The following is a 20,840-nucleotide window of genomic DNA, read 5'->3' on the forward strand; positions in this document are numbered from 1 at the left end:
ATATATATATATATATATATATATATATATATATATATATCTCCAACGTCTTCTTTATCCATTCATCTGTTGATGGACATCCAGGTTCTTTCCATAGTTTGGGTATTGTGAACATTGCTGCTATAAAGGTTCGGGTGCACATACCCCTTCAGATCACTACATTTGTATCTTTAGGGTAAATACCCAGTAGTGCAATTGCTGGGTCAAAAGGTAGCTCTATTTTCAACTTTTTGAGGAACCTCCATGCTGTTTTCCAGAGTGGCTGGACTAGCTTGCATTCCCACCAACAGTGTAGGAGGGTTAGAGTAGGGGATTATAAATAGTGTGTACAACGTTGGACAGTGTTCATCAAACTTTAAATCTCGACCCAGTAGTGGTGTCATGAAATCATTTTGTCAGGTCTCTACTTGTGGGTTTTTGCTGGGTTTTTTTTTCCCCAATTAAAAAAATGAATAAGGTTCTATCATGTTAGTAAAGGTAACTATCATTTCCAGTTTTATATGTGTATAGTATAGGCATTTGTGTATTAGATTATAGTGTAAGACTGTTTGTCAAAAGGTAGTTTAGCACAGGTCAGTGCTTTCAGTGGTCTTTGATTATTTCTTTTATTTGTTTATTTTGACCTTTGTTTTGTTTATGTTGTAAGTTAATTTGAAAGGTTTTTCACCAAAGTCAACTGTAATCTTTACTTTTTTTAGATTTTCGTTTTGTCTTTTCATGCAAATGGGAGCTAATGGAATAGATAGTCACCTAATACTGTTTGTTGACTAAAAAGTTTAGGAATAGTTGCTTTAGATGAAGTACTTATAGTATATCAAGAAAAAAAAGTTGCTGGAGTTCATGAGCCTAAATGCACGACATGATTTCCCATCTTGCTACAAGATTTGATCTGTGCCTCCTCTTTGAAAGTCTTCTTTGAATAAGACTCAGCAAGGCTTCCTAGAGCTTGTCACTTTTTAAAGCCAGGTTTAGATGCTGCAATCTCAATTTGATTCTGCAAATATTTACTGAGTACCCTCTAGGAGGGTGTATGTGGTAGGAGTTAGAAATAAAAAAGATCATTTTCAGCTTCTATAGAAGCACATCCAAAAACAAACTTGTGGTATAAATAAGTGCTATAAAGAGGTAGTTGGCAGCATAGTGGACAGTTAATGCAATGCTGAGATGGTTAGAAAAGTTTCAGTACAGGAGCTCCTGGGTGGCTTAGTCTGTTAGGCAGCCACTCTGGTTGTGATCTCGGTGGGCTTGTACTTACTTGGCGCAGAGTCGGCTTCAGATTCTCTATCCCTTGCTCCTTTTCTCTCAATTGTTTGAGTTTTATGAAGAGAGTTTTAGAATTGGCATTGTGTACTTCTATCAGGATATATGTAATATCTTGTCTCTTTTTTTGTGATGTCAACAACGATTGAGGATCATCACCTAAATCTGTCATTTCACTAAGAGTTGTAAAATGTAAAAGTTCCCCTCTTACCAACTTTTTGGTTTCTCTGAGGCATAGTAAGTTCCTAGAGAAAAGGCTAGATAGGTTATTTATGATAGCTCTTGCTTACCAGTTTTCAAAACATTGCATTATTTACTTGTATTCTTCAAAGGTGTCCATGGAGTTTGGATTCTGTTTGTTTTTGTTTTCAGTTTCGCTATAAATGAACTTATGATGTTTTCAGTGTCATTATAAATGAACTTATGAATTTAAAAATATTTGAAGTATTTTAGTCCATTCAAGTTACTATTTCTTGGTGTTTGAATCATCCCATCTTTAACAAGGAGAGGTCTGTCTATTCATGCTGGTTCCCAGTTCCTTTGGTTGATCTTAGTATCAGTGATCTTAATATGTCTTTAGTAGTTTCCTTGCTCTCTGTTAGACAAAAATGTTCCTGCTGCACACATGGCATCAAATTTCTCCAAGGAGGGCTTTTAATGGGAAATGGTATTTAGTCTAAGTTCCAGGGAGTATCCATTGTATTTAATTAAGTTTGTTATTGTTCTAGCTAGATGTTTTAGTGACAGACTAGAAAACTCATGGTTTTTATTTCATGCTTAGGAGGAGCTTCTCAATTCTTAGATTGCATCATACACTTTTTGTTGCCTTCTACTACTTTAATTTTTTAACTTTTTGATAGATCTGTAATTTAGTTTTATGTATAAAGTATGAATCTAGCTTTATTTTTTCCAAATGGCTAACATATTGGTGTTTATCTTTTCCTTAAGTGTTTGAATTTCTACCCTTGTTATAATATTAAATTCCTGTATGCTTTGTCTATTTCTGTATTACTTGTTATCACTCTGGTCTCTGTCCTTATTATACCATCACTTTAACTTTTAATGTTGGATATGGCAAGATTCCTCTCCTAATTTTTCTTTTTCAGGGTGTTTCTCAATTTTTTTTCAAGCACTTACCCAAGCACTTTGCTAGATTTTGAAATTAGAGTTGGTACATGTACAGATACTTATACTTTCAAATGAACTTTAGAATGTTTCTAGAGATCAAAAAAAAAAGCATGTTGGCATTTTCATTGTAATTGCTTTTTTTTTTTTTTTTTTTTAAGATTTTTTCTTTTAATTTATTTGTCAGAGAGAGAGAACACAAACAGGGGAGCAGCAAGCAGAGGGAGAAGCAAGCTCCAAACTGAGCAAGGAGCCCAATATGGGACTCAGTCCCAGGACCCTGGGATCAGTGACCTGAACCAAAGGCAGATGCTTAACCTACTGAGCCACCCAGGTGTCCTTGTTATAATTGCTATTAATGAATTTTTTGGTAGTGTTTGTCTTTTCAGTGTTATTTCTTCCTTTATAAAAAAAAGGTATCAGCTTATGGTATTATAGTCTTTTCTACCCAGAACAGTTTGAAAGTTTTCTTCACATACATTAATTGTAGAATTTACTGCTACCTGTGGCTCTTTTTGTTGTTGTTGTTGTTGTTGTTGCTATCATAAAGTCTTATAACTTCTATTATATTTTTCAACTGGTTGTTTTTTTTCCTTTATGTCCTCTTATCCAATTATAATATCTTACATTCCCAGAATAGTTATATAATAGTTGTGATAATATGCATCCTTATCGTTTAAAAAAATTAGTAAACTATATTTTAGAGCAGTTTTAGGTTTATAGAAAAGTTGAGCAGATAGTGCAGAGTTCCCATGTATTCCCTCTTCCTTGCAGTTTCCCTAGTACTAACATCTTGTGTTAGTGTGATGTGTATGTTAAGATTGTTGAGTAACATTTATACCTTACTATTAGCTAAAATCCATAGTTTACATGAGGATTCACTCTTTGTGCTATACAGTTGTGTGGATTTTGACAGTGCATAATGTCACATATTCATCTTTACAGTATTCTACAGAATAGTTTTACCACACTGAAATGCCCAGTTTGATCTGTTCATCTCTCTTTACTGCCTCCCGTCTCCCCCACTTCTGTGCCCCTGGCAACTACTGATTTTCTTACTATCTCTATAGTTTTGCTTTTGCCCAAAATGTTATAAAGTTGGATCACACAGTGCATAGTCTTTTCAGACTGGCTTCTTTCACCAAAAATAGAAATTTTAAGGTTCCCTATGTCTTTTTTGTGGGTTGATTGCTCATTTCTATTTATTGCTGATTAATAATAATTCCATCGTATGGATGCACCAGTCTATTACCTATCAAAGGACATTTTGATTGCTTCTGGTTTTTGGCAGTTAAGAAGTTGCTACAAGTGTTTGTGTTTAGTTTTGTGTAGACATAACTTTTTCTTTTTTTAAAGTAAGCTTTGCACCGAACATGGTGCTTGAACTCACAACCCTGAGATCAAGAGTCACATGCTCCACCGACTGAGCTAGCCAGGCACCCCGTATGGAAATGATTTTTAACTCATTTAGGCAGATTTCTAGGGTTACAATTACTTGATTGTATGGTATGACTATATTTGGCATTGTAATAAACTGCCGAACTATTTTTCAGAGTAGCTGTACTGTTTTGTATTTTTCACCGTCAATGAATGAATGAGAGTTCCTGCTCCTCCACATCCTTATCACTATTCAGTATTGTCAGTTTTTTAGATTTTAATCCCTCTAATAGATGTGCCTTCATATCTATGTTGTTTTAACTTGTATTTCCCCGGTAACAAAAGATGTTGAGCATCTTTTCATTTACTTATTTACCACCTGAATATCTTCTTTGGTAGGGTATCCAGATTTAACCTGTTTTTTTAATTGGGTTGTTTGCTGAGTTTTTAGTAATATATACGTGTTAGATTTTGCCATATCTTTTCTTTCTTCTGCATCTGTTTATGTGATCATACGATTTTCCTCCTTTAGCCGGTTGATGTAATGGATTGCATCAGTTAATTTTTGAATCTTGAATCAGCTTTGCATATGCACTAAAAAAGTTAAATATGTATATTTTTCATCTTATCCTAAGGTATTTAGTGTTTTTACATTTGGCCTAAGAGGCTCAGCAAAGTGGGAGATAGAGCAGCAGGGTAGGGGCACACAATGACATAGTGCGTCCTTCATTTTTTGTTGGTATATAGTTTTTTTTAATGTTATTTGACTGGATTTGCTAATATTTTTCTTGAGGATTTATTTTCTTTTATCTTTTTTTTTTTTTAAGATTTTATTTGTTTTGTCAGAGAATAAGAGAGAGCACAAACTGGGGCAACAGGCAGAGGGAGAAGCAGGCTCCCCATGAGCAAGGAGCCCAATGCGGGACTCCATCCTGGGACATTGGGACCGAAGGCAGACGCTTAACCTAGACTGAGCCATCCAGGCATCTTTTTTTTTTTTTTTTAAAGTGGGCCTTACAGTGTGGAGCCCAATACAGGGCTTGAACTCATGACCCTGAAATCAAGACCTGAGCTGAGATCAAGAGTCAGGCACTTAACTGCCTTAGCTACCCAAGTGCCTCTTTTGAGGATTTTTACACCTGTGTTCACAAGGGTTACTGGTCTGTAGTTTTTCTGACTTTTTATGTATGGTTTTGGTATTAGGGTAATGCTGGTCTTATGTAATAAATTAGGAAATGTTCTCTCCTTTTGTTTTCTGGTAGAGATTACAGAGAATTGGTATCATTTCTTCCTTTAAAGTTTGGTAGAATTCACCAGTGAAACCATAAATCATTGGTTCAGTTTTTTCAATAGTTAAGGCTTGTTCAAATTATTCTTCTTGTGTGAGTTTTAGCAGATTGTGTCTTTTAGAGAATTGACCCATTCATTTCATAAATTACCAAATTTGTGGCATAGAGTTATTTATAACATTTATTATCCTTTTAATGTTCATAGGCTCAGTAGCAATGAAAGAAGCTTTCATTTCTGGAATTAATAATTTGTGTCATTTCTCATTCTTTCTCTTGGTTAAGCTAGCTGGAGGTTTATCTACTTTATTGATCCTTTAAAACAACCAGTTTTTGGTTTTGTTGATTTTCTCTGTTGATTTCCTATTGTCATTTCATTGATTTCTACTTTATTTTTTATTTTTTTATATTTTTATTTTTAACATTTTTAAAATATTTTTTTGTATTTTTATATTGTTCCTTTTTTAGTTTTCTAAGGTGGAAGCTTAGATTACTGATTTTAGATCTTTTCTAATATATACATTTCATGCTATAACTTTCCCTCTGTATACTGCCTTAGCTATATCCCACAAATTTGATAAGTTATAATTTCATTATCATTTGGTTCAAAATATTTTAGAAGTGTGTGGTTTAATTCCCAAATATTTTGGGGTAGCCCCCCTCCTATCTTTTTGTTAGTGATTTTTAGCTTAATTACTTTATAATCTGAGAGCATACTTTATATGATTTCTCTTCTTTTAAATTTAAGGTGTATTTCATGTCCTGGAATGTAGTCTATCTTGGTAAACATTCCATGTGAGCATGAGAAGAATGTATTTTCTGTTGATGCTAAAGTATTATACAAATGTCAGTTAGATCCAATTGATTGATGGTGCTCTTTAGTTCAAATACATCCTTACTGATTTTCTGCCTGCTGGATCTGTCATTCGCTGATAGAGTTGTGCTAAGTTTCCAAGTATAATTAGTGGATTTGTCTTTTTCTTCTTACAGTTCTGTCAGATTTTGCTCATATTTTGATGCTTTGTGTTAGGAATGCAGACCTTAAGAATTGTATGTCTTTATAAAGAATTGACCTCCTTATCATTATGTAATGTTCCTCTTTATTTCTGATAGTAACCGTACTCTGTAGTCTGCTTTGTCTGACATTAGTATAGTTACTCCAGCTTTCTTTTTGTTATAGTTGGTGTGGTATATCTTTCACCATCCTTTTATTTTGGGGAGCAGGATGGAATATAAAATGGATTTTAATGTTCAAACTAATATTATTGGTCCCCAACTGTCAACTTTGAATATGATTTTCTATTCTCCCCCCACCCAGGTTTTCCTCATATAAGTCAATCCTTTAACTTTTGCTAACTGCCTTTAAAATTTTTTTTTTAATTCAAGTGTAGTTGGCGTACAGTGTTATATTGTTTCAGGTGTACAACTTAGCCACTTGACAATTATATACATTATGCAATGTATTCACTACCCTAAGTTTAGTTACCATCCATGTGTTATCATACAAAGCCATTACAGTATTATTGATTGTACTCCCTGTGCTGTACTTTTCATCCCCATGACTTACTTATTTTAGAACTGGAAGTTTGTTCTTTTTAATCCCCTTCACCTATTTTGTTCATCCCCAACCACCTCCATCACTTTTATAATCTGTGTTTTTATATCTCACCACACACAGTTGGGTTTCATTTTGTTTATCTACTCTGCCAGTCTCTTTATGTTTAGATCATTCACATTTAAAACGATTATTGGTACAGTTGCATTAATATTTATCATATTTATAAATGTTTTCTATTCAGTTCACTTGTGTTTTGTATCTTTTCATGTTTTACTTTCTTTGGTTTTAGTTGAGTTATTTAGCATATCAGTTATACTACTTCTAAAAACTTCTTGTGGTTCTGGAGTTTGAAATACATATTTACGCCTAATCTAGTTTGCTTTCAAACAGCAATATACTGTTTCATGTGTACAGGTACCTTGTAATGACATATTCTTACTTCTTCCCTCGTGTCCTTATACCGTGCTGTCATTCATTTCACTTATCCAAAAGATTTAATCACCAAATACATTGTTGCTGTTACTCTGAACATTTATCAGTTCAGTTCAGTTCAAAATAAGAAAAGTAAAATATTTCATTCTGCTTCCATTTTTCTCCTTCTCCTGTACCCTTCCTTTCTTTCTTTCTTTTTTTTTTTTTTAAATTTTATTTATTTATTTGACAGAGAGAGATCACAGTAGACAGAGAGGCAGGCAGAGAGAGAGGGAAGCAGGCTCCCTGCTGAGCAGAGAGCCCGATGCGGGGCTCTATCCCAGGACCCCGAGATCATGACCCGAGCCGAAGGCAGCGGCCCAACCCACTGAGCCACCCAGGCGCCCCTACCCTTCCTTTCTTTATAAGTTTCTGACCTCCACCATTTTTCTTCTCTATGAAGAATCTCTTTTAACATTTCTTATAAGGCAGATCTACTGTGCAAATATACCCTCAGTTTTTAATCTGAAAAAATATTTTTTCTTCACTTTTGAAACAATTTTGTGGACATAATTTTTTTTTCTTTTAACTTTAAAATCTTCATTCTACTCTTCTTGCTTACATGGTTTCTCAAGAGACCTCCAGTGTAATCCAGTATTGTGCTATCAGTAAGGTTTTTGTGTTTGTTCTTTTCCCTCCAGCTATTTTCAAGACTTTTTGTCTTTGGTTTTTAGCTATTTGAATATAATATATCTAAGTGGTGTTTTTTTGTTTATTTGTTTTACATTTATCCTATTTGGTATTCTCTGAGTTTCCTAGATCTGTGGTTTGGGGTGTGTCATTAATTTTGGAACATTCTCAGCCATTCTCTGTTCAAATATTTCTTTCACTTTATCTCTTTCCTCTTTCTGGTATTTCCGTTACACATATGTCAGACCTTTTGTAATTGTTTCTAGTTCTTGAATATGTTTCCTTTTTTTTTCTCTTTGTTCTTCAGTTTGGGAAGTTTCTACTCATAACAAATTTAAGGTCGCTGATTCTTTTCTTGGCAACATCCAGTCTATTGATGGTCTCATCGAAAGGCATTTTTTTTAAAGCTTTATTTTATTTTATTATTTATTTATTTATTTATTTAAAGATTTTATTTGTCCATTTGACAGGGAAAGACACAACGAGAGAGGGAACTCAAGCAGGGGGAGTGAGAGAGGCAGAAGCAGGCTTCCACTGAGCAAGGAGCCCGATGCAGGGCTCAATCCCAGAACTTTGGGATCATGACCCGAGCCAAAGGCAGACACCCAACGACTGAGCCACCCAGGCGCCCCTAAGATTTTTTTTTTTTTTTATTTTTAAAAATATTTTATTTATGTATCTGTTAGAGAGAGAGAACAGAAACAGGGAGAGCTGCAGAGAGAGCAGGCAGAGGGAGAAGCAGGCTCCCTGCTGAAAAGGAGACCGAAGTAGGACTTGATCCCAGGACTCTGGGTTCATGACCTGAGCTGAAGGCAGACACTTAACTGACTGAGCCACCCAGCTGTCCCTCAGATTTTATTGTTCAAGTAATCTCTACACCCAACACAGGACTCAAACCTATGAGAATGATATCAAGTCACATGTTTCACCCACTGAGCCAGCCATTCCTCAAAGACATTCTTTATTTCTGTTACAGTGTTTTTTTATTTCTAGAATTTTTTTTAAAGATTTTATTTATTTATTTGACAGGCAGAGATCACAAGTAGGCAGAGAGGCAGGCAGAGAGAGAGGAGAAAGCAGGCTTCCCGCTGAGCAGGAAGCCCGACGTCGGGCTCGATCCCAGGACCCTGGGATCATGACCTGAGCCGAAGGCAGTGGCCTTAACCCACTAAGCCACCCAGGCGCCCCGTATTTCTAGAATATTTTTTTTAAGATTTTATTTATTCATTTGTCAGAGAGCACAAGCAGAGGGGGCAGCAGGCAGAGGGAGAAGCAGGCTCCCGCTGAGCAGGGAATGCAATGCGAGACTTAATCCCAGGACTCCAGGATCATGACACGAGCCAAGGGCAGACGCTTAACCGACTGAGCCACTCAGGTGTCCCTCTAGCATTTCTTTTTGATTCTTAGCATCTCCATTTCTCTGCTTACTTTACCCATATCTTCTTTCATGTTGCCACTTTGTCCATTAGAGCCTTAGCATATTAATCATAATTGTGTTAAGTCTGCAGTGTGGTAATTCCAAAGTCTCTGCCATTATCTGTGTTTGGTTCTCATGCATGCTTTGTTTCTTCAGACTGGTTTGGATTTGTTGTTAGGTTTTGGTGTTTGGTTTCTGGTTGGTTTTGGGGTTTGTTTTTGTTTTTTGTTTTGTTTTTGCCTTTAGCATGCTTTGTAACTTTTTTTTGAAAGCCTGATTAGTTCTATCAGTTAATGAGAACTGAGGCAAAGAGACCTTCAGTGTTAAGTTTTTGCTTAGGAATTACGCAGCGTTTAATGTTTACTGTAGCTGTAGGTGTCAGAGGCTTCAGTTTCTTCTAGTGTCCTTTATGTCCCACTCCCCCGTTATCTTTGTTTTGTTGGAAGCTCACTTTTTAAGATTTATTTATTTTATTTTAGCACATATGGGGTGAGAGGAGGAGGAAGGGAATCTCAAGCAGACTCCCCGCTGAGCACAAAGCCCCATGCAGGGCTTGATCTCAAGACCCATAAGATCATGACCCCAGCCAAAACAAAGAGTCGCATGTTCAACCATCTGAGCCACGCAGACACCCTGAAGCTCTTTTTTTTTTTTTTTTAAGATTTTATTTATTTATTTATTTGACAGAGAGAGAGATCACAAGTAGGCAGGGAGGTAGGGAGAGAGAGAGAGGAGGAAGCAGGCTCCCTGCTTAGCAGAGAGCCCTATGCGGAACTTGATCCCAGGACACTGAGATCATGACCTGAGCCAAAGGCAGCAGCTTAACCCACTGAGCCACCCAGGTGCCCCCTGAAGCTCATTTTTATTTTATTTATTTTTTTTTTAAAGATTTTATTTATTTATTTGACAGAGAGAGATCACAGTAGACAGAGAGGCAGGCAGAGAGAGAGAGAGGGAAGCAGGCTCCCCGCTGAGCAGGGAGCCCCATGCGGGACTCAATCCCAGGACCCTGAGATCACTACCCGAACCAAAGGCAGCGGCTTAACCCACTGAGCCACCCAGGTGCCCCTGAAGCTCATTTTTAAATAGAGTCTGTATCTTACAACTCTCTTGGTTGTAATCCTCTGTTACCATATAGGAGCCTGTTGATGTGGTGGTAAGGTATTGTAGATGAGAAGCATTCTATTATCTCATGATTAAATCTAACTTGTTTTAGTGGGCTGAATCTAAGGGCTGTGACTTTAAGAAGAGTTTTTTTTTAGATTTTATTAATTTATTTGACAGAGAGCAAGAGACAGATCACAAGTAGACAGAGAGGCAGGCAGAGAGAGAGAGAGAGAGAGAGAGGAGGAAGCAGGCTCCCCGCTGAGCAGAGAGCCCGAAGTGGGGCTGATCCCAGAACCCCGAGACCATAACCCGAGCTGAAGGCAGAGACCCAACCCACTGAGCCACCCAGGTGCCCCAAGAAGAGTTTCTTTTATTTTCTTTATTTTTCTCCCCTTATGTGAGACAGGGAATCTGGAGGGCTCAAGTTATCGAATTCTCCTTCCCCTAATCCAGATAAGGCTTTAGTAATTTTCCTTGAGGGAAGGCCCTTGGTAAGGAGAAAAGAACACTCTGGGCATATTTAAAATTGACTGCCTTCACTCTCCCAATGCTAGAAAGCCCTAAGTTTTTCTCCAGTCTTTACCTTAGGACCCTGGTAAAATGCCTGGAAGTAAAACTCACAAAAGCGTGGGCAGTGGCAAAGCCCTACCCCCGCCCCCAACCCCAGTCAGAGTTTTTATCTCCCAAGATCACCCATACTAGACCTCCCATCAATTCATCGATCTCTGCTTAAGTATTCCTACCGGTTACTGACTCTGGAGTTATTTGTGATTCTCTACATTCGACTGTCTCCAGTGTTTCAGGGAGGCAGTTTGCCTTGTGACCTCAGTTCTCTGCTGGATTTAGGAAGAATTGGTAATTTTCAGTTCAACTTTTTTCTTGTTCTGAGGATGGCAGTGACAACTTCTAAGGTCATATATCTGAGCAAAAACTTGGAAGATACTTGTCCTTATATTTATTCTTGTTTTTATATCATCAGCATGATGTGGACTATTAGTTTATAATTGAAATATGAAATATGTAAATATATGTGATTATGTTTTGTGTTTGATCCTTGTTTAAGAAATGGGACCCAAAAAATTCTCTATAATAAAAAAATACCCATGAACTGCTCTTTTAATTCTGTGCATTTAAGAGGAAAGGATTCAGTGACTCTGGTAAGCCAAGAATTTACATTCATTGTTTTTAGTACTGTTTCTTGTCCACAGTGTTCTTTGAATAAGCAAGGTAGGGATAAAAGGGACATTTGAGAGGGACCTCCAACTTATCTTTAATCATAGTGTCTCTGCCTTTTACTTTATGTATAAAGACTCTAAGTCCTATTTTGTTTGAAAAAATGGTTCTGCTGCTATGAAAGACAATTGAAAGCCACTTTTGTTTGTTTGTTTGTTTTTGGTTGGTTTTTGAAGAATTTATTTATTTATTTGTCAGAGAATGAGCCCAAGCAGGGGAAGCAGCAGGCAGAGCAGGCAGAGCAGGCAGAGGGAGAAAAAAACTCCCCACTGAGCAGGGAGCCCAGTGCGGGACTCAATCCCAGGACCCTGGGATCATGACCTGAACCAAAGGCAGACACCCAGCTGACCGAGCCACCCAGGTGTCCCTGAAAGCCACTTTTTAAGAATACATCATTTCTCATTGATATCTGGCTAATAACTATTATAGAAAAGACAAAAATTATTTTCCTTTGGGAAAAATATAATCTATATCATGTTTATATTTAGAGTTATATCATTAGAGAGTCAAACAGAATTTAGAAGAACTCAGGAAACATTTCCAATGTAGAAGCTGTTCTCTGTAGAAACTGGGGACTTTTATTTGCTCTAATAAATTTTATATTCCCTGGACCACCTAGGAATCTCCTCAAGTGATGCTGAGGTTCAAGCTACTGGGTTCCTACTGAACCTTTTGTAGTTGTAGTTCCTCCTAAAGATTCTAACATAAGGTTTCCTTACTCCTACTATATAATCCTTAAAGATACTTTTGCATCAGGATGAGATTTGAGTAATCATTCGTCTCATGGGAAATAACAGAGAACAACAGGAAACATCAGCCTCACTGTATGTGACCAGTGAATGAAAACTAGAATTTGTATTCTCTGTAAAGGTGCTTTTACTTCTTACAGAAGTATCATCCAGAACCCGTGGTAAATCTTTAATTTCTTCTAGTTATTGAAATTTCAGATAGTCAGTTTAAGGAGTTAAATGAAAAAAATTAAAATATTTAACAAAAACTGATGGCAATTTTGATTTAAGGTAAAACATTTTGGCTTAAGGTAAAGAAGTTTCTAAAGATTAGTTGAGCATGATATATAATTATCTTGAAGGATTTGGAAATACTTGATATAGAGTAAGATATCCAGAGTAGAAATTTATAATTCATGATACATCAGTGAATGCTTAATTCTAGTTAAATTGCCAGTTTATGTTGAAATGAATTCAGTAATTAGATTACTTGACCGTTTGGAATTCATTTTATAGCATCTTCTGTCTAAATTTTGTGGCCATAAGACCAGAAGGTATCTTCAGAGGGTTGATGTTTTGCATCCTGGAGTTTTTATCATGTTAGCACAATATCTGGCACATAAAGGGCTTTTAATTAATATTTGTTGAGCAAGTGAAGTTAAAGAAGTTTGGCTTGATTTTATAGTCAACAGTGCTTTGCTGACCTAGCCTGTTGGCATCTTATTTTTTCAACTGAAGGTAACAGCTCGTCACCTTGCAATTCCTACATTTATAAAAGATTTTACATGAAAGCTATAGAATCAATCGATATTTTGTTAATATTATTATACTTAAAGTTTGAACTAATAAGCCTTAATAAATGTAAGATAAATTTGATGTAATACCTTTTAGTAGCATTAGCTTGAGGTATATTCTTTGGGCCTTAACTACTGATGCATAAAAATGTATTATTAGGAAAAGCTCTAATTCCTTCCACAGCTGATGGTAGAACTTTCTATTTTACTTCATTCTTCCAAACACTGGATACCAAAGAGTATTTAAAGATGGTACCCAGGGGCACCTGGGTGGCTCAGTGGGTTAAAGCCTCTGCCTTCGGCTCAGGTCATGATCCCAGAGTCCTGGGATTGAGCCCCGCATCGGGCTCTATGCTCAGCAGGGAGCCTGCTTCCTCCTTCTCTCTCTGCCTGCCTCTCTGCCTACTTGTAATCTCTGCCTGTCAAATAAATAAATAAAATCTTAAAAACAAGTAAGTGAATAAAGATGGTACCCAAAACCAAAAGTGTGTGTATATATATATATATATATATATATATATGTGTGTGTGTGTGTATCTATATATAGATATATATACTTACCTTTTTTTTACGTATTCCTACCTAGTCACTGTTATACATATATATATACACATATATGCATAGTTATACACATATATATACCATATGTATGAAATTTGCCAAATAGTGTTGAAGGTCTTTTTAGAATTACTTAAACTATTGGGGAATAGAATTTACTAAGGTGAGAATCTAGCCTGCATTTTACTAATAGCCTTATTCCTTAGAAATTATTCACAGAATAAGAAAATTATGTACCAATGCTAGCCTCTTAAACCTACTGTACTTTCAGAATTTGCCAGTATTAAAAATAAGAAAAAATTTATAGCATCATAGATACTGGATGTAAAAATATACTTCAGTTTTTATGTAGGTATAAACTTATGCATATTATCCAAGTAAACAATCATGTATTATAGTAAGTAGGAAAAAAGTTAGGTCTTTGGACATATCTGGTCTCAAATCCCAGCTTTTGCCACATAGTTGTATGCTCTGGAAAGTTACTCCTTTGAAAGCTTGTTTTCCTTAGCAGTAAAGTGGGGATAATTATACCTTTAACAACGAGCCATCATAGAAATCAGAGAAGATGTTGTTTGTGAATATACGAAATGCAGAGTAAGAAAGAAGCAAAAGGAAGAAGTTCAGGTCAGAAGGTACTTTATGCTGTGAGTAGCTTTGTCAGGAAGAGTGTGAAGTGATATACAGCCATATCTTTCAAGGAGTCCGTGTGAGTATCCAGCCTCAAATTCATTTGTACAGATTCATTTATTTGCCTTATTTGTCTCATTAAAAACAGACAAGTACACACATCATCATTCATTCATTTTTATTTTATCTCCAATCTTATGTTTAATTAAGTATAACATATTTATTGAAATGCCTAAATTGTGCATATGTACTTCTATACTACTTTCATATGTGATTAAAATTTTGGTGGAGGGTACAGATTTTGAAAGCATATTTATTTAAACAAGATTCCTGAGAATATATTTCCTACTTTGGTGTATAAAATGTATGACTGCCTCACAGACCAGTAGGTTAGTAGGAGCTGGGGCTAGAGGATCAAATAGCAAAAACAGAAACCCTTTCCTCTATTAATTATTATTACTACTACTACTATTTATATTATAATATTAATTATTAGAAGGGAAGGTGATAGGGCCAAAGACATTTGGTTTTGACTATCTTCCATCCAATTTCCTTTCCTATATTTGAGATAATTTCCCATAATTTTAGTCTTACTAGAAGGCAGGACATATCTCTTTCTACAAAAGCCCCAAAAAAGGGGGAAAAGCCAAATACTTGCTTACTCTCCCATTGCTTTTAGCAGCTAAACCAATCATTAGTTGCCCTTACCTGTGGCTTTGAATCTAGACCGATGATGGCAGACGGAGGGCTGGAGCAGCGCAGTATGTAGTTTTGCGAGGGCACCAGTACTGGTTGGGGCTGTCCAGTTGGCACTTGTAATTTTTAGTCCCAGGTTAAGGCAGTAAAATAATTTCTTTTAATAATGAACTTAGTTGTCTTTTTGTTTTGTTTTTATATTTTGGACTTCTACAATTGGATATGTGATAAAATTTGGGTAAGCCTGCCAGCATCATTGTTGGCTTGGGCTTTTCCCCCCAGATTTTATCAGCTCGTTACTAAATCTCATTTGAATATAAAATAATGCATACCCTTGTTATCTCTTTGGCCAGACAATGTTATCTGTGTAAAGCAATTAGATGTCAGGGGTTGAGGTAAAAGTTAATTGTTCTAAATTAACAATATAGCTTTTTCAAAATCTGTCTTTGCAGTGTAGGTTTTTCTGATGTATAGTACTGTCATTTAGGTGCCTTTATTAACATTTAAATGCACATCTTCTAAACTAGAATTTTCCTAATAAAAAACCTATATCCCATGTGTTTTAAGTCAAATTAAATGGTTTTACAGCAGGAGGGCAAGTAAGAGGAACATGGAATCCTTTTCAGTCATTAGAGAAAAACAGCCTGCCATGAACCTCAGCAACTTAAGAAAACTTTAATTGAAAATCTCTGAACTAAAGTGCTATTTTCAGCCCTTTTATTTATATTTTAAAAACAAAGGAAACAATCATAGCTTTATAGCCATAGATGTTTGTTTCTAAACTGTTCTTTTAAATGTGGTGAATTATTAAAATATGTGTTATTCATATGTATAACCTGCATCGATTGCAGACTTTTAAATAATAAAATCTTTAAGGTAGTAGGAAGAGTATGCTTTGTTTACTTCATTTATTCATGTGTTTATGATGCATAAGAAATTGATTGGTGGTAGGAAAAGTGGTAGTAATAACCGTTGTATAATGGCTTTATTTTCAAGTGGAAAGTGTTGTCGCCTTAAGCAGCTGCTTAGAGTACGTAGAATCCACAAACTTGCATCTAGTAGCCTTATGCAAATATTTGTTCAGTTGAAACAAACAGCTGAAAGAAAAGGGAATTTGATGAAGGAAATTTAAATAAAGGAGTAAAGGCTAATCCTGAACTTTAGCTATAGCTATTTATGTAAAGATCAGGGGAGTAGCCATTATAAATTGTATTGATGATGTATTTGAAAATAATATGTACCTTTGAAAGATGGCCAATGATGAAAAAAAATTCTCAGATATAGTTACTGTAATAAATGCATTAAATATTGGTTAAAGAAAAACAGCCTGCCATGAACCTCAGCAACTTAAGAAAACTTTAATTGAAAATCTCTGAAACTAAATCTCTGAACAATATCTATTAATATCAATTTATAATGATATTGATAGATATTGTAAATCTATTTACTATCTTTTGTGACAGTAAATGAGATCAAAGGAAAAGTGTTGTTTCTGTTGTTTTTATTTGGAGTAGCGTATATATTATTACACTTAGATATAGGGTTCAGTAGAAAGGAAAAGACAGAAGATGCAAAAGAGGAGGTAGTTTATGAAGGTTTGTAACAGATTCCAGGATATACAAGAAGGAATTAACTCTGGAAATAGTGACTACTTAAGGTCCAAGAGTAGGGGGAACTATGAGTAATGACAGAAAATTTAATACAGAGGAAAAGGAAGTTAAGGCAGCTCTAATAGAATAAACTTAAATTCTTTCAGGAATAAGCCTTTTTTTTTTTTCAGACACTTAACCAATATGGCAATATCCTTAAATTTACAGACTCAAACTATATGGGGAAGACAAACTCTGAAACAACCAGATTGAAATTTAGTGTTTAACAAAAGATGAAAAAGTTGGGAGCAGTTTTGTAGGGAATGTTTTCAGGAGCAGAAATTAATAGAGTAAGTTGTAATGATGAGAATCACTTGATAATCGGGAGCATTAACTTGGAGGTGAACTAAACTTTATTTACCAAGGCTTGGCAACTTTGGAATAGTTATTGGAAGTCTCGGGGTAGAGATTAGTAGGATAGACAAGGTGAAAAGACAGTAGATTACTAGACGGACCACTACTGCTGTTACTACTACTAATGATCATGATAATAGCTCTCATTTATCGTTGGCCTGATATTTGCTAAATGGCTTTACATGTATCAAATTTAAGCCTCATGACCACCCTGAAAGATAGATTACCAGTAAATAAAATGAGTTCCAGAAATGTTATTTGTCCAGTGCTTCCACCTGTGGTTGTGCTTCCACACCCCTGGAGGGGAGGGATGTGCTATTCATGTTAGAGATGTCAGAGAATGTATTTTTATTACAGTGGTTTTTTAGCAGGTAAAAGTATCTTAGTGAAGGCATTCTTTTAATTGTACATATAGCCATATTGTGGCAACCAAATTTTATGAGTAACAGTCCCCGTTTTGTGTAAAAACAAACACACACGGCAGAGGGTACAGCTTAAAGGAAATATATGAAAATGTTAACAGTCTGGGCAATTAAATCACAGGGAATTTTTATTTTCATTTAGATAGACTTGAGGGGCACCTGGGTGGCTCAGTGGTTAAAGCCTCTGCCTTTGGCTCAGGTCATGATCTCAGGGTCCTGGATCGAGTTCCGCATCGGGCTCTCTGCTCAGCAGGGAGCCTGCCTCCTCCTCCTCTCTCTCTCTCTGCCTGCCTCTCTGCCTACTTGTGATCTGTCTGTCAAATAAATTTAAAAAAAAAAAAAAAAAGTTTAGATACCCTTGAATTTTTCTGGTTTCTTTAAATGAACATGTTGTTTATTTTAGGTGGCTGGGATAGGTTATTGATGGAAAGGTAGTAGTAAGGAAAATTGTTCTAGACACACTAGTATACAGTGGTGGCATCCCAGCTTATCTCTTCCCCTATCCCATTCCCAAAAAATCAGTAACATTCTATAAACTCATTATCTGTTTTGCACTGGAATTGCATTTAAGCTTTAAAAATCCAGATTTTCAGGGCGCCTGGGTGGCTCAGTGGGTTAAGCCACTGCCTTCGGCTCAGGTCATGATCTCAGAGTCCTGGGATCGAGTCCCACATCGGGCTCTCTGCTCAGCGGGGAGCCTGCTTCCTCCTCTCTCTCTCTCTGCCTGCCTCTCTGCCTACTTGTGATCTCTCTCTGTCAAACAAATAAATAAAATCTTTAAAAAAAAAAATCCAGATTTTCCATTTAATGTATTTGGAAGCTGATCATTGCAACCAGCTCCATTCTTAGTTATACTAGTAATTGTACTTTCACCAGTCAATGAATGGTTTGTATGACTTGAGTAGTTAGATAAATAGTAAACAGACTTAGGATAGAGGGGACAGGTAGTAGATAAGAGGGAAATAATAGACTCTGTGCAGGGCAGGTGAAGTGATGAACACTTGAAAATCCCTGTGATCTTAAAACCGTACATATACAGCTTCATAAGTTTAGTAATTTGATTTAAAGAAGCACTAATTTTATCTCTTTTTGGTCTCTAGTAAATTCATCAATTTTGTGTGTTGTAAATAAACTTGATTCATTTAATGTACTATGAAATATTTTAGAATCAGGTATCATTTTGACCAGTACTGGTAGTAGTACATTTGGGTTTTGGTGTGTGTACAAACAGCTTTACCTTTTAATTAATAATTAATTGTGACAATTATTAGAGCTCCCGCCATATTTATTTCGTATTAATGAAAAGCATTGTTTGTACTAAAAATTAAAAGAGATTCCAAAACTAAAAGTATAATTTTAATTACACAGTAAACACTTTTTTTTTTTTTACATCCCCATGACTTACTTTATAACTAAAAGTTTGTATCTTTTCCCTTTACCCCTTTGTCCACTCACCATCCCCCACCTGATAACCACCAGTCTCTTTATCTATGAGCTTGTGGGTTTTTTTTTTTTGTTTACTTTTTTTTAGATTCTACATATAAGTGAGATTATATGGTATTTGTCTTTCTCTGACTTATTTCACTTGGCATAATACCCTCCGTGTCCATCCATGATGTTGCAAATGGCAAGATTTTATTCTTTTTTATAGCTGAGTAATCCATTATATATGTGTATACCACAACTTTTTTATCCATTCATCTATCAGTGGACACTGAGTAAGGTTGCTTTCATGTCTTAGCTTTTGTAAATAATGCAGCAGTTAATATAGGGATGTATATATCTTTTATAATTAGTGTTTTCATTTTCTTCAGATAAATACCCAGAAGTAGATTCATTGGATCATATGGTAGTTCTAGTTTTAATTTCTTGAGGAACCTCCATACTATTCTCCACAGTGGCTGTACCAGTGTGCATTCCAAACAACAGTGCACAAATGTTCCCTTTTCTCTGCATCTTCACCAACACTTTGTTACTTTCTTGGGTTTTTTTGTTTTTGTTTTTGTTTTTGTTTTCAATACTAGCCATTCTGACAGGTGTGAGATGATATCTTATTGTTTGGATTTCCATTCCCCTGATGATGAGTGGCATTGAGCATCTTTTCATGTATCTGTTGGCTATCTGTATGTCTTTTTTAGAAAAAGTATCTATTCAGATTCTCTGCTATTTTTTAATTGAGTTGCTTATTATTTGCTACTGAGTTGCATGAGTTCTTTATGTATTTTGGATATTAATCCCATGCTAGATACATGATTTTTAAATACTTTCTCCCATTCAGTAGGTTACCTTTTCCTTTTGTTGATGGTTTCCTTTGTTGTGCAGAAGCTTTTAGTTTGATATAGTCCCACTTGTTTATTTTTGCTTTTGTTGCCTTTACTTTCAAATCAAATCCAAAAAAATCATTGCCAAGACTAATAGCAAAGAGCTTACCACCTGTGTTTTCTCTTGAGAGTTTTAGAGTTTCAGGTCATACACTCAAGTCTTTTATCCATTTTGAGTTAATATTTGTATATGGTATAAGATAGTTGTTCAGTTCATTCTTTTGCATGTGTCCGTTGAGTTTTCCCAAAACCATTTTTTGAAGAGACTTCCTTTCCCCTTTCCCCAACATATATTTCTGGCTCCTCTGTTATAAATTAATCAATCATATATGTGTGGATTTATTTCTGGGCTCTGTACTGTTCCACTGATCTGTGTGTCTCTTTATGCCAATACCATACTGTTTTAATTACTTTGGCTTTGTAATATTATTTGAAATCAGGCAGCATGATGCTTCCGGGTTTATTGTTTTTAAGAAGATTCTTTGGCTATTCTGAATCTTTTGCATTTCCATATAAACTTTAAGATTGTTCTTTTTCTGCAAAAAAATGCCATTCGAATTTGGATAGGGATTGTATTGAATCTGTAGATTACTTTGGGTAGTTTAGATATTTTAACATTATTAAATTTTCCAAGCCCTGACAGCTTCACAATAAACTTTTGGTATGTATTTGTATAAGAATATATTTGAATGGTATAATGATTCTTGACATTGTCTTTTATAATTCAGTATTCAATTACTCTTGATTAAAATTTATTTTAAAATTTCTATCATATATACTACACACCAAGAACTTGTTTAAATACAGACATACTTTTATGATATCCATTAAAATAATCAAGTCCTAAAAGAGCTATGCCATAAACTTTAAAGATACTGATTATGCAAATATTTGAGTTGCTATTTAGTAATTGAAGCCTTTTACTGTCTGGATTCCAGTATTCTCTTTCATTGCCATATATTTTAATTAATAAGGGAAAATAGTATCTGACTTTCTTTAGGTTGTATCCTTGCCATATACCTGCTCAGACATTTGTACGTTGTTAAGCCCCCAGGTATGAGTAGGGTATGATGTTAGAGAAACGAGGGCTGTGGATTCTTCAACAGGACAAACAAAATATGAATTCAGCTAAAAAGCCAGACTTACCAGAATTTATAGCATTTAGTGTCCGATCTAATATTCTAGAGTTTTTATATGTAACATGAGGTCTTGTACATGCTTAAGCAG

The 20,840-nt window shown here is 35.5% G+C and overlaps 1 protein-coding gene across 1 annotated transcript in view; it reads left to right on the top strand.

Moving 5' to 3' along the window:
- The window catches only part of ARID2 (AT-rich interaction domain 2), a 165,333-nt gene that overhangs the window by 128,145 nt on the left and 16,348 nt on the right, over nucleotides 1-20,840 (top strand). The gene's annotated exons all lie outside the window — the stretch shown is intronic.

This window comes from Mustela nigripes, chromosome 6, assembly GCF_022355385.1.
Source record: "Mustela nigripes isolate SB6536 chromosome 6, MUSNIG.SB6536, whole genome shotgun sequence".
Classification (NCBI taxonomy): Eukaryota; Metazoa; Chordata; class Mammalia; order Carnivora; family Mustelidae; genus Mustela; species Mustela nigripes.